General features: G+C 39.2%; 1 pseudogene; it reads left to right on the top strand.

Moving 5' to 3' along the window:
- The first annotated feature begins 426 nt into the window (after positions 1-426).
- On the top strand, positions 427-644 carry Gm14882 (annotated as a pseudogene).
- Positions 645-15,189: the final 14,545 nt, after the last annotated feature.

The following is a 15,189-nucleotide window of genomic DNA, read 5'->3' on the forward strand; positions in this document are numbered from 1 at the left end:
TCTCAGTGATAACCCCAGCCTGTGTCAAGTTGACATATAAAACCAGCCAGTACAAAGTGGGTAGAGGGAGGGGAGTAATTGTGTAATTGTATTTTGATTACATAAAAAAGCTGACATTTGAGTTAAGGTTAGCTCCTATTTGACATTTAGGGATTGACAAACAGAAACATAATTCGTGATCCTGCAACATAAATAATGCCGCAGCAGCATCTGCTGGTAATTAGTGATCTTCAAGGTTTTGTTTAGAAATTCTTTTCTACTCCCCACTTACAGTCATTTGAATGGGTGTGAGTGAATACCTCTTTTTTTGTTTTGTTTTGTTTTAATTTTCCTTGCAATTAGTGGTGATAAAAATCTTTTCATATGGGCAGAGAGGAGAGGGAGCTGGTGATGTCTGTCACTTGGTTCTGAGGAGTGATTTGCATGATGAAGCAAGCAAGGGATTGCTTACACCTGAGAAGAACTATTGAACAACACTTCTGAGGTAGAAGTCCAGGTCAAGTTTCGAAGGACAGTCATATTGAGCCACCAGGAATGTCATTTCTCCCCTATGATGTTCTCAGCAGCAGCAGGAACTTCCTGTGCAGGATTTCCAGGCAGAACTGAAACAGGCATTCTTAGCTGACACACCAAGAGGTGGTTAAAGCAGTACCAGAACATCAAGGTGGTGGAAGTCAAAGAAAGAGAGCCCCATCCACTGTTTGTGAAACTTCTGTCAAGATTACATTGTGTCTAAGAGCCTGCAGCACACCTTTATTTACAGTCCTCCCCCAAGTATTAAGGATCTTGAGATTTTACTGTTGAGAATGGCTATGGTGGACCAGCAATCATGACTGAGGGTAAGAGGAGCAAGATGCTGCAGCCCATTGACTGTACAATGAGCTGTATCCTGCAAGACGGATGGATTTTCATTGGCACCTTCAAGGCTTTTGACAAACATATGAATTTGATCCTCTGTGATTGTGATGAGTTCAGGAAGATCAAGCTGAAGAATGCAAAAATAGCTAGAGTGTGAAGAAGAAAAAACAAAACCAAACCTCCAAGTTTTGGGTCTAATTTTGCTAGGTGAGGAGATCTTGGTTTCCATGACTGTGGAGGATCCACCTTCTAAAGATACTATTATTGCTCATGTGCCACTTGCTGCAGGTAGCCCTGGGGTTGGAAGGGCAGCTGGCAGAGGAGTACCAGCTGGTGTAATTATTCCCCAAGCTCCCGCTGGATTAGCATGCCCTGTCTATCTATTTATCTCCCTGTATCTATCTATTTACCTATTTACCTATTTACCTATGTATCTATGTATCTATCTATGTATCTATCTATCTATGTATCTATCTATCTATGTATCTATCTATGTATCTATCTATGTATCTATCTATCTATGTATCTATCTATCTATCTATCTATCTATCTATCTATCTATCTATCTTATTAATCATCTATAATCTGTGGTGGTCTGAATAGAAATCATTCCCTTAGGTCCATAGAGAGTGGGACTTTTAGGAGGCATGGCCTTGTTGGAGTATGTGTAGCTTTGTTGGAGAAAGTGTGTCACCGTTAGGGTGTGGGTTTTGAAGTCTTGGAAGCTCAGGCTTAGCCAATGTATCATGATCACTTCCTACTGCCAGAGGATCCAGATGTAGAATTCAGCTACCTCTCTAGCACCATGCCTGCTTGCATGCCACCATGCATCCTACATAATGGCCTAAGCCTTTGAACTGGAAGTCATGCCTAATTAATTTTTTTATAAGACAGCGGTGGTCATGGTATCTCTTCACAGCAACAAAACCCTAAATGAGATACTATCATCTTATCTATCTATCTATCTATCTATCTATCTATCTATCTATCTATCTATCTATCTATCTATCTATCCCTATCCTCTTTGTATCTATGTAATTATCTGTGTATCTCTGTATGTATGCATATCTATATCATATCTATATATCTATATTTAAATCTATATATCTATATCTGTATCTATATCTATGTGTGTGTATTTTTCTCTCTACCTATATATTCATATAAGTAGGTGTGCATGTACATAAGGAGATCAGAGCAAAACTTGCAGATTTTAGTCCTCTCCTACAATGTGAGTTCTGGAGATCAAATTCAGATTGAACCTTTATTCATTGATTGAGCCTTCTCTCCAGTCCACTATACATTTTTAAATTTAAAGAAAGTCATTTTTGTCATCTTTGTTCCTCCCTCCTTCCCTCCTTCCCTCCCTCCCCTCCCTCCCTCCCTCCCTTCCTTCTTTCCCTGCTTTTTTCCTGTTCCTTTTATTTTATTTTATTTTATTTTCATAACTTCTTAAAGATTTATTGATTTTATCATTTTTGTGTATGAGTTTTATGCCTCCATGTACGAGTGTACACTGTGTGCATGTCTGGCACCTGTGGAGTCATGGAGAAGCATCAAATCCCCTAGAACAGATGGTTGTGAGATGCTGAAAATGGAACTCAGCTCCCCTGTAAGTACAAGTGCTCTTAACTCCCAAACCATCTCTCCAGCCCTGTTTATTTTGTTTTTGAGTTGTAGAATGTCTTTGTGTATTTTGGTTACAAACCCACTATTAGATACAGTATTTGCTAATATTTTCTCTCATTTGGAAGTTGCTGTTTTTCTTTCTTTCTTTCTTTCTTTCTTTCTTTCTTTCTCTTTCTCTCTCTTTTCTTTTCTTTCTTTCTTTTCTTTCTCTTTCTCTTTCTCTTTCTTTTCTTTTCTCTCTCTCTTTCTTTCTTTTTTCTTTCTTTCTTCCTTTCTCTCACATGCAGAGCTTTTTCATTTTCTGTCTTTATTGGCTGTGTATTTGATGTCCTAGTCATTAACTCATTATCAAGGCCAATGTCATGCAGCTCTTTCCCTGGGTTTTTCCCACCAGGATTTTCACAATCTATATTTAAGTCTTTAATACATTTTCAGCTGATTTTTCATATGATGCAAGATGAGGATTCAACTTGAAAGTTTTGCATGTGAATATCTAGTTATTATAAAAATGTTGCTGTTGCTAACTTTTCCCTTTGTACATGTCTGGTTTGCTTACTGAAGACCAATTAACTACTGTATCTGTAGTTTGTTTTTTTTTTCTTTTCTTTTCTCTCCTTTTCTTTTTATGTTGTGTTGCACTTGTCTATCTAAGTCTAAAATGCAGTTTTTATTCTTAGAATTTTATTGTATGTATTAATTGAATGTTTAGATAGTGTAAAAATAATGGATTTCTGGCTAGGGAGATTGCTTGGTGGTTAAAGTACTTGCATAAATAAGAGGACTGGATTTTGAGAGGTTGGCCTATACATAATTCCAGTTGAAGAAGGCAAAGGAAGCTGGCTATAGAGACTAGCCCCTATCATTGAGCTCTGGGTTTGGTTAAGACCTTACCTCAAAGAACATGTTGGAAGATGTAAATTTTTAACTTCAGTCTTGAGGCTCCATTTGTACATGTACATACTTGGGGATCAAAGTCATCTTTCCATCCCATTTCCATTTTCAAATGTTTCCCTTATTACTATTTTATGTGTGTCAGTATCTTGCTGCATGTATGCCTGTGTACCACATAGGCCAGAAAAAGTGTTAGACCCCTTGGAACTGGAGTTAGAAACAATTTAGAGTGCTGAGAATCAAACGCAGTTACTCTTAACTGCTTAGTATCTCTCTAGCCCCCTAGGTAGCTCATCTTTAAGCAATAGAATCTTTCCCAGGACAGTGCTCTGTTAAGAGTTCTTCAAGTCAGGGAGTGGCATTATGGACTCTTCCAATACTGAACTGCTCCACAGAGATAGCAATGTCCCCATTGAACCTGAAACTGAGCTTAAAGCTTGTAAGAAAATTGGGGTTGTTTTGTGCATGGGTTGTAGTCGCCTCACTAGAGATTCCTGCCTTATGGATGAGTCTTTTTCCACCCCTTCTCATGGCTCCAAATTTAGGTGGAACTCTAATTCACTTGATTTATTTTTCTCTACATTGCTTCTCTGTTTCCCAGAAATTTTCAGATGCCCTATAGTTTCTTGTGTGAGTCTTTAATGTTCTTTATTTTTCTCTTTGAAATAGTCTGTTCTTTCTCTCTGTTTTTCTTCACTATGTCTTATGTCACTATGTCTGGTGTGCCACCTTTCCTGGACATCCCTATTATATGTTTTGATGTCAGAAAGTGTGACATCTCAATGCCTCAGCATTCTCCAAGTTATTTTGTATATTTCAGGTCTTTTGTTGTTCTGGAAAGTATTTTGGGTGTATTTTCAAATATTTCTGAATAAATTCTTAGGGATTTTTAATAGGGACTGATAGTGTAAAGTCTGTAGATTGCTTTGAGAACTGTGTGTGCTTTATCCTCAACTCCATGAGTACATTATTCCACTTATGTATGTTTAGTTTCATTAGCAAAGTTTTGATGGTTTTCAGTACATACACATTTCTCCTTGTTCGAGTTTAGTCACAATAGTTTCATATTAAAAATATTATTGTCATCTAGGTTGTCACATTAGAAACAAATGATTTTGAATTAAGTGACTTTACTGGTTTTCCTTTTTAAATATTGAAAGTAGATTTCTCTCTCATATAATACACCCTAAGGACAGGGTCCCCTCCCTCCTCTCCGCCCAGCTCCCTGCCCCTTCAGATCTGGTTCCTCTTCAGAAAATAGCAGGCCTCTAAGAGATGACAGCCATTTTGTTTTAGCTATTTTATTATAGAATCATTACAATTTTTGACAAAGATAAGGTCCTCTGCTAACAAATACATTCTCTTCATCCTTTTAATTTGGGTGCTGTTTATTTATTTTTTATTTTTTAGATATTTTGTCTATTTACATTTCAAATGTTATCCCCTTTCCTAGTTTCCCCTCTGCAAATCCCCTATCCCCTCCCTCCTCCCCCTGATCCCCAACACACCCACTCCTATTCCTGGTTCTGGCATTCCCATATACTGGGGCATAGAGCCTTCACAGAACCAAGGGCCTCTCCTCCCACTGTTGACTGACTAGGCCATCCTGTGCTACATGTACAGCTAGAGCCACTATGTTCCACTATGTGTTTTCTTTGATTGGTGATATAGTTCCAAGGAGCTCTGAGGGTACTGGTTAGTTCATATTGATGATCATCCTATGGGGCTTCAGCTCCCCTTCAGCTTCCTGGGTACTTTCTCTGGCTCCTTCATTGGGGACTTTGTGCTCTATCCAATTGATGACTGTGAGCATCCACTTCTGTATTTGCCAGGCACTGGCAGAGCCTCACAGGAGACAGCTATATCAAGCTCCTGTCACCAGGCTCTTGTTGGCATCTGCCTAGGGTCTGGGTTTGGTGGTTGTTTATGGGATGGATCTCCAAATGGGGCAGTCTCTGGATGGTCATTCCTTCAGGCTCTGCTCCAAACTTTGTCTCTGTAACTCCTTCCATGGTTATTTTGTTCCCCATTGCAAGAAGAAACAAAGTATCCACACTTTGGTCTTCTTCCTCTTGAGTTTCATGTGTTTTGCAAATTGTATCTTGGGTAGTCTAAGTTTCTGGACTAATATCCACGTATCAGTGAGCGCATATCAAGTGAGTTCTTTTGTGATTGGGTTACCTCACTCAGGATGATATCCTCCAGATACATCAATTTGCCTAAGAATTTCATAAATTCATTGTTTTTATTAGCTGAGTAGTACTCCATTGTGTAAATGTACCACATTTTCTGTATCCATTCCTCTGTTGAGGGACATTTGCATTCTTTCCAGCTTCTGACTATTATAAATAAGGCTGCTATGAACATAGTGGAGCATGTGTCCTTATTACAGGTTGGAACATCTTCTGGATATATGCCCAGGAGAGGTATTGCTGGGTCTTCCAGTAGTACTATTTCCAATTTTCAAATAGTACTACTTCCAGTAGTACTATTTCCAATTTTCTGAAGAACCACCAAACTGACTTCCAGAGTGGTTGTACCAGCTTGCAATCCCACCAGCAATGAAGAAGTGTTCCTCTTTCTCCACCTCCTCGCCAGCATCTGCTGTCAACTGAATTTTTCATCTTAGCCATTCTGACTAATGTGAGGTTGTTGTTGTTGTTGTTGATGTGATCTCAGGGTTGTTTGGATTTGCATTTCCCTGATGATTCAGGGTGGTGTTTATTTGTTATTTTTATAGCCTACTTTGCCTGGCTAGGTCTCTTCCCAATATATTTCACAGGGAAGTGGTAAAATGGAGTACTTACTCTTTGTCATTGAACAGGCTAATTTTGTGTTTTGCCATTTAAAATGATATTCAGTGTAGCCTTTTAATATTATACTTTGATGTTTACGTGTTTCTATTTTATTCTTGTTCATTGAGAATTTCTATCAAGATGATACTGACTATTGTCAAGTGGCCACTACAGAAATAATTGTCTATTGTCTGCCCATTGTTTTGTTATTTTGGAGTGTCACTGTGTAAGTTACTTTTCCTACTGTTGTGATGAAATACTGTGGCAAAGACACTGAAGGAAAAGTTTGATTTGATTCCAAGTTTGAGGTTATAGTCCATCATGGGAAGGATCGCATGCAGCTTTAGCATGAGACTCTGGGTTCACAGGCAGGGAACAGAAACAACTGTGAACATTCAGTTCCTTTATGGCTTGGGGTCTAGGAACCGGGCCAGGGAATGGTACCATTCACTTTTAGGGTTGGTCTTCCCACCTCAATTAACATAATAAAAACAATTCCTCACAGTCATGCCCAGGGGCTTGTGTCTGGGATGCTCATACATCCTGTCAAGTTCACAATCAATATTAACCATCACAATCACATTTGTTGATTTGGAAACGGTATACTCTACTTGCATATAAGTGTCAATTCTTATTTGATGATGGTTTATGATCCTCTTAATCTGGTGATGAGTTCAGTTTACTAGCACTTCATGAAGGTTTTTTGCCTCTGTGTGTGTATGCATTAGGGAGATTAACGTGTAATCATGATTACATGTGACATTGGCTGAATTTGATATTGAGATAATACTGGCTGTGAAAATGATGTTGGAATAATTTATTCCTTTCCAAAATCTGGAAAGTTGACTTTGTAATTTGTAATGCTTAATGGAACTCATGAGTGAATCTACCAGTTCTGAAGCCTTCTTTTTAGTATTAAGTGAGCTATTTTAGCAGGTCTATATATTTATGTCTTCTTTTTCTGTTTCTATTCATTTTAAGTTAACATGCAAGGTATTCTTATTCATCAAAGCATGTACTTACACATCATGCTTTCTTCTTATGCATTTCCTTTCCCAGCTGCTCTTCAATTCCCCTCTTCCATGCTCTTTTTGATCCCCTTCTGCACAGTAGACATCCATTCTACTTTCATGTCACGGGTTTCCATTCATTCTGCTTTCACCTATCCTTCTCCTTTTAGATCTCTTCCTCTGCTCTCATAGTCTACTTTCTACTTAAAGTTCTCTCTCTCTCACTCAACACACACATACACACACACACACACACACACACACACACACACTTTAGACTCTGTGTATGAGAGAAATCATACAATATTTGTCTTTCTGGATTATTTTGTGTAACAATTTCTAGTTTGATCCATTTTCTTTTAAATGTCATTTCATTTTTCTTTATGGTTGCAAAATTTCTCTGTATATGTATCAGTTTTCTTTATCTGTTGATCTACTGATAGAAATCTAGACTGGTTTATGTCTTACCTACTGTGACTAGAAATAAACATGAATGTACATGTATCCTCACAGTATGTTGACTTCAGTTTGATGGTACTTGTATTTTTATTTTTTTATTGAATATAGACTTTTTCATACAATATATTCTGGTTATCGTTTCCCTTCTTTAAACTCCTTCCATATCTCTCCTACTTCCCCATCCATCCAAATCATAACCTTTATTTCTATCTTTCATTAGACTACAAATAAGAATCTAAAAATTAATAGTAATAAAATAAGATGAAATAATAACAATCAAACCAGAATAGGACAAAACAAACAACAAAAATGGGGACATAAAAGTACAGGAAACACACAAATGCTGAGAACACACATTTACACTCACAGAAAACCCACAGAAACAAAATCAGAAACCATAATATAGAAGCAAAGACTTGTAAGGGAGAAAAAACAGAAAAAATATTGTGAGACAAAAACTTAAAAATACCAGTGAGTTCATCTTGTGTGGGCCATCTACTGCTAGGCATGAGGCAGCCCACACTGGCCTTAAGTGTGATTTGTATACCCACTGTTGGAGAAAACTAACTTTTCCTTTTCAAGGTGTTGTCAATTCGAGATCACTTCTGAGTTAGGGATGTGTCTACTACAGTTATTAGCACTGGCATGCCATCTGGTGCACACCCATACAGCTCCTGTGCATGCTGCCTCAGTCTCTGAGTTAATATATGCACCAATTCTGCTGTGTCTAGAAGACCTTGTTTCCTTGGTGTCTTCCAACCTCACTAGCTCTTTTTTTCTTTTTTAATTTATTCTTTAATCTTCTTTACAGTCCTGACTTTATGCCCCTCCAGGTTCACCCTCTGACTGTTCCACATCCCATACCTCCTTCCCCTATCCCCAAGGGGTGTCCCCACCCCCACCTCTGTCCCATCAGACCTCCTCACTCTCTGAGGCCTCAAGTCTCTTAAGGATTAGGTGCATGTTCTCTGACTGAGTTCTGACCTGACAGTCCTCTGCTGTGTATGTGTTGGAGGCCTCATATCAGCTGGTGTATGCTTCCTGGTTGGTGGTCCAGTGTATGAGAGATCTCAGGGGTCCAGATTAATTGAGACTGCTGCTCCTCCTACAGGGTCGCTTTTCCTCCTCAGCTTCTTCCAGCTTTCCCTAATTCAACCACTGGTGTCAGCAGCTTCTGTCCATTGGTTGGGTGCAAATATCTGCATCTGACTCTTTTAGCTGCTTGTTGCGTCTTTCGGAGGGCAGCCATGATAGACCCCAGTTTGTGAGCACACCATAGCATCAATAATAGTGTCATGCCTTGGGGCCTCCCCTTAAGCTGCATCTCACATTGGGCCGGTCACTGGACCTCCTTTTCCTCAGATTCTTCTCCATTTTTTGTCCCTGGAGTGCTTTTAGACAGGAACAATTCTGGGTCAGAGTTTTTGACTGTGGGATGGCAACCCCACCTCTCCACGTGATGCCCTGTCTTTCTACTGGAGGTGGGCTAAATATGCTCCCTCTCCTCACTGTGGGGTATTTCATCTAAGGTCCCTCCCTTTGAGTCCTGAGAGTCTCTCACCTCCCATGTCTCTGTTACATTCTAGAGGGTCCCCCACCTCCCACCTCCTGAGGTTGCCTGTTTCCAGTCTTTCTGTTGGCCCTCAGGGCTTCAGTCCTGTTCTCCCACCCAATAGCTCTTAAAATCTTTCCACCTTCTCTTCAGCAGATTTCCCTGAATCCTGAGGGGAGGAATTTGGTGGAGACAACCCATTTAGGACTTAGTCTTCCAAGGTTTCCCACACACTGACCAGTTGTGAGTCTCAGTATTAGTTACCATACACTGCAGGAAGAAGCTTTTCTGAACAAGACACTGATTTATGAGTATAGCAGAATACCTTTCTTTTATTGTTATTATGTTCTCATAACTGAACAGTAATATTTGGTTTTCCCCTAGGTCCATGGTGTAGCTACTCTCAAATTCTTGGCCACCCAGGAAGTATCAGAGATGAGGTCTTTTTTTTCCGATTCCAATCAGATAATGGCTGCTTACTACCATATTTTTTCATGCCACCATTGCAGCAGCATATCTTTCAAGCAGGTCATTGCTGTACAAAGCAGTGGGTAGGCTGGTATTTACCTTTCTTCTGTGATAATATACAGAGTACAGACCAATATCATGAACTCTAATTGGTAGGGTTGAGCTCTGGGCAGACACCAACTCTACTTCACTGTGTTCAACGAATTATATAGGTATATATTCAGTAACAAATACCCTGGGTTGTTTGGGGGCCCTTTAGCCAATAATTTAATTACTGGCCAAATATAATGGAGCAGAGTCCTTTGGGTATATGCCCAAGAGTGTGGTATAGCTAGATCTTGAGGGAGAACTATTCTCAGTTTCCTGAGGAACTGCCACACTGATTTCCACAGTGGCTGTACACATTCGCACTCTCACCAGCAGTGAATGTTTGTCTTACCCCACATCCTCATCAGCCTACATTGTCATTTGTCTTGACCATTCTGATGAGTATAAGATGAAATCTCAAATAGTTTTGATTTGCATTTCTCTGATGACTAAAGGTATTGAATATTTCTTTTTAATTCTTCTCAGTCATTTGAGTTTCCCTTTCCCCTTTTGAAAATTCCAGTTAAATCTGTCCCTGATTTGTTAATTGAAACTTCTCCTCCTTAGTATTCCCCCTTGCTCATTCTTTTTTTTCTACCCTGGGCCAAGAGCCTGAGGGCCTCAGCCACAGGTGCCCCTTATAGACATATACCTAGTAGAACTGGGCAAGGCCCACAGCCATGCCAGGGGCTGAGGAAGCCTTGGCAAACCCACTACACACTGTACCAAGGCCATTGCTACCAATGAAGGTATTTTAATATTTATTTTATTTTATTTTATTTTATGTGTTTGGGTTGGGGTATATATACATGAACTTGTGGAGACCAGACGTGGGCACTGGATTTTCTCAAACTAGAGTTATAGACAGTTGTGAGCCATCATGTGGGTGCTGGGAATTGAATCTGGATCTCCTACAAAAGCAGTAAGTGTTGTTAACTACTGAGCCATCCTCCATGCCCCTAAAGAAACATTTTCATTAAGTTTTTATAAATATATACAAATTATGCATAATAATGACTTTCATTGTGACATTTTATGCACACACATATAATATAAGGTACTCTAAATTTTTATTTAGGCAAAACTTACTTCTTTGTAACTTTTAATTTTTATGTCATTTTGAGCAAAGGCCTTTTTCATACTTTATCCCAAGTATAATATATATATGATAATCCCTATATATAGTGTTCTGCAGTGCAGCCCTATTTTGTGAAAATACTAATTGGTTTAGATTTAAAAACAAGAATAATTTTTTGTTCTACAAGATATCCCTTATTCTGGTTTAGTTTACAACACAATGCTTTCCAGCATGTAGATTATTCAAAAATCTCAATTTCCATTTTGTTTCTTTCTTCATCTCTGTATCTCAAAGTTCTAATCCTATTCAAGATTCAATTTGCCATTGTTCTCACACTGTGCTGAGCTTTTTAAAACTTTTTTTTTTTGTGTTCTACATTTGGTTCTACATCCCATCATCTAAAGTTGAACTGCAAGTCATTTTAGCCTTCATCATCCTCCTTGTAGGCAATAGCCAGTCCTTTCGGATTCCAGCTCACTAGTTCTTCTGTTTCCTCAGTCCTCTTCTACCTCAGCGTTCTCATTGTAAGCCTCATCCAATTGACTAACCATCTCTTCCTATGTCTTTACAGGAATTTTCTTTTTTTTAAATTAGATATTTTCTTTATTTACATTTCAAATGCTATCTGGAAAGTTCCTTATACCCTCCCCCTGCCCTGTTCTCCTACCCACCCACTCCCACTTCTTGGCCCTGGCGTTCCCCTGTACCGGGGCATATAAAGTTTGAAAGACCTAGGGGCCTCTCTTCCCAATGATGGCTGACTAGGCCATCTTCTGCTACATATGCAGCTAGAGATATGAGCTCTAAGGGTACTGGCTAGTTCATATTGCATATGCCAGCAAGATTTTATCGAAAGGACCCAGATGTAGCTGTCTCTTGTGAGACTATGCCGGGGCCTAGCAAACACAGAAGTGGATGCTCACAGTCAGCTATAGGATGGAACACAGGGCCCCCAATGGAGGAGCTAGAGAAAATACCCAAGGAGCTAAAGGGGTCTGCAACCCTATAGGTGGAATTTTCTAACACAAGTCGACCTGCCTTGTTTCTTCCAGCTTTATTCTTCTGCTCTGCTTTTCTTTTAAAGTTGAATAACTGGTCTTGTCATTACCCTGCTCAAAATTCAATAGAAGTTTTTCTTCAAGGTCAATTCCCAAGTATGTCACTTGGAGAAAGAGTTTTTCACTATAACGTTTGTTTTCTTTTTAAAATTACTTCCTAAAACCACCCTCAGAAGTTCCCCAGTATGGCTGGCTTTGCAGTGCTGATCCTTTTCCACTTGCTGCTTGCTCCCTCTACTGGTAGCTTTATCCTTCTTCCTTCTTGATTTGTCTTCCTTCCTTTCTTTCCTTTTTTAAAATTAGATGTTTTCTTCATTTACATTTCAAATGCTATCCCCTTTCCTAGTGTCTTCCTTTCTTAAATCATCCTTCTCTGTGCTTTCCTGGTAGCCAGAGTTCACCACTACTGTGATATTCTGCATACTGTATTTTAATTTTCAGTCTTCTACACTGTATTCAGATATTTTCATCAATATTTTTAAAGCCTGCAGCTTAGCTTCTTGCATAGTGGTTGATAAAAAGTAAGCAACTAAAGGAGAAACACATGGCCTGTGCTTATTTGTTGTTGTTTTTGTTTATTTGTTTTTTTGTTTTTCGAGACAGGGTTTCCCTGTATAGCCCTGGCTGTCCTGGAACTCACTCTGTAGACCAGCCTGGCCTCGAACTCAGAAATCCACCTGCCTCTGCCTCCAGAGTTCTGGGATCAAAGGCGTGTGCCACCACTGCCCGGCTTGTGCTTATTTGTTTTAACAATGGATTATATTTGGTCTTAATCTTACCTTCATGGTCTTATTTTTTTCTGTGTGTGGCAGCACACACTAATCCCCGGACTCAGGAGGCAGGGTAAGGCTGATCTCTCTGAGTTTAAGGTTACCTTGTTCTGTATAGTGAGTTCTAGGACAGGGCTATGCATCCACAAATTTTGCTTAAGCTTTTAGGGATATTATAGGAGCAAGGAATTCTCTTCAGCTCACAGAAATGAGATTTTTGCTTTGGTTATCCATGTGAAGCCAAAATTGGCTTTCCTGACTATAGCTGTTGAGGATCCTACATCTTTCTTTCCCTATACAATGTTTGGTTCTGGAGTAAATTGCAGTGATAAGAATAATCATAATATTAATTGCTGGATTAAGGCACAAAACTTGGTTTCACCCAACTGTTGGAATTTGAATCCATAGCTTGTTCTACAATACTTAAAATTATATTATTTTATTCCCTCTAAGGTCAAGAACAAGATAAGTATATCTTCTCTTTCCACTCCTATTCAATATAGTGCTTGAAGTCTTACTAGAGAAATAAAAAAAGGGGACAAGAATAAAAGGGATAGAAATCAAATAAAGGAGAAGAGAAGTCAAAGCATTCTTGTTTGCAAATGACATGATTGTATTCATAAGAGACCTTAAAGACTATGCCAAAAACTCTCAGAATTGATAAATACATTCAGCAAAGTAGCAGGACACAAGATTAACACACACACACACACACACACACACACACACACACACACACACACAGGGAGAGAGAGAGAGAGAGAGAGAGAACCTTTTATATACAAATGACAAACAGACTGAAAAAATAAATCTAGAAAACAATCCCATTCACAATATCCTCCCCTGAAATAAAATACTTAGAAATAAATTTAGCCAAGTAAATGAGAAGCATCTACAATGAAACATTTAAGATACTGAAACATTTGGGAAGACACAAAAAACTAGAAAGACCGCTCATGTTCATGGATCAAAGGAATCAATATTATAAAAATGGACATCCATATAAAAATCTACAAATTCAATGCAATCTCAATAAATGTTCCTGGGCCAATTTTTACAGCTACAGAAAAATAAATATTAAAATTTATATGTAAACACAGAGGACCAAAGATAGTCAAAACAACTCTGAACAAAAACAGATACTGAGATGATGACTAACACAGATATCTTACATCTGGTCAACGTGCAGAGAATAAGTTATTGTGAGTGCTTGGTTCTAAAGAGTACATTTCTATCACAACTTCTCCTCTTAAGGGTCAGGGATCATTGTAGAAGTGGGCTGAAAGACTGTAAGAATCAGAAGAACATAAGAACTTGTGGGGAGTCTCTGCAAATGCCACAGCCACCAGAGTATCTAACAGTCCACATTAAGTAAGAAGGAAATCTGGTTCAAACACAACGCAGTCACCAGTGTTGGCTCAAAAGTCTCAAGTCTGATATTGGGCAGTTTATTTTAGGCATATTTACGTACAATACAATTTGGGGGAAAGTTTCTTAGTGTAACAGAATCCCTGGTGCACAAGGAGGCATAATTACATCCAAATTCTTCCCAAATTACCTGTCACTTCCTCCATGAAGATGAGGTCTAGAGATAGGCTACCTGTGCTATCTTAAGAGCCTGGGGGTAGGGGTGGGGGATCAGGTGTAGTCTCATCCAAACAGATAGCACAGAGGTCACCTAGATTATTATCCATCTCCGGTCCTGCTTGGGTGAGCCTGGGAGAGCCCCTGGTCATACAGATAGTGCCAGGATAACCCAGGCTGTTAGCAACCCCCACTCCCAGGCTTTTGTGTAGAAAACAACCTTGCTTTGTTTAGTCACTTCCAGTTCTGGTTGTGGGAAGTTTGAGGAGGCCCAAGTCATGCAGCTAGCACCGAGGTCATCTAGATTGCTAACTACCTCCAGTCCTGCTTGTGTGACCCTTGGAGAGTCCTGGCCATAGAGATAGTGTGTACAGATCACATAGGCTATTAACAACTCTCATTCCCAGCATTCTTGTTGGAAAACCATGTTTTAAAGAGACAACCCTGCATGTTTAACATTCCTAGTTTCCCTAATGCTTATCTGGGAGCACAAACAAGAGCTCACAGTGGCTGTAACAGCATGATAAGACCTGCTCAAACTAAAGCCAGGCACAATCTCTGCATGAATGGTGAAGGTAGGCAGAAACTCACATGTTGTAGGGGCTTTTTAAGGAGAAAACCACAAAAGCCACAATGTGACGTTGCTATTTTCCAAGAGCTACAACTCCCAGTATTCCAGGACGTTACCTAGTTCTTGGGCTGGTGAGGCTTATAGGTTGACTTTAGCTCTTACAAGTTAAACTGGAAAAAAATATTCTGGAGATCATTTAACGTTAAAAATAAAAACACCATGTGGCCTTTCTTGAATGTGAATCTTAGCAATTGTGCTTTCATTTTATAGGCTTAATTTGTTTTTTTATTAGATATTTTCTTTATATACATTTCAAATGCTATCCCAAAAGTTCCCTATACCCTCCCCCCACCCTGCTCCCCTACCCACCCACTCCCAC

This window comes from Mus musculus, chromosome X (genome assembly GCF_000001635.26).
Source record: "Mus musculus strain C57BL/6J chromosome X, GRCm38.p6 C57BL/6J".
Classification (NCBI taxonomy): domain Eukaryota; kingdom Metazoa; phylum Chordata; class Mammalia; order Rodentia; family Muridae; genus Mus; species Mus musculus.